Source organism: Penaeus monodon, chromosome 15, assembly GCF_015228065.2.
Source record: "Penaeus monodon isolate SGIC_2016 chromosome 15, NSTDA_Pmon_1, whole genome shotgun sequence".
Classification (NCBI taxonomy): domain Eukaryota; kingdom Metazoa; phylum Arthropoda; class Malacostraca; order Decapoda; family Penaeidae; genus Penaeus; species Penaeus monodon.
Genome location: NC_051400.1, coordinates 13,259,293 through 13,259,516, shown reverse-complemented (window position 1 = coordinate 13,259,516; position 224 = coordinate 13,259,293).

Here is a 224-nt window from a genome sequence, read left to right as displayed (position 1 = left end):
CCGAAACAGTAGGAATCTCGTTTCCTATTTGTTATCTAAATTTTTTTATAATTTTTTTTTCACAAGGAGGGAAAGAACCAAACGAGAAAATTATATTGAATCATAACGAGACAATTGCAAAACGCGCGCAAAAAAAACAAAAAAACAAATGAAGGCATAACTATCACAACAGGAATATAATGGAGGTCATTTATTCTGCAAAATTACGAGAAAATTAGATTTCA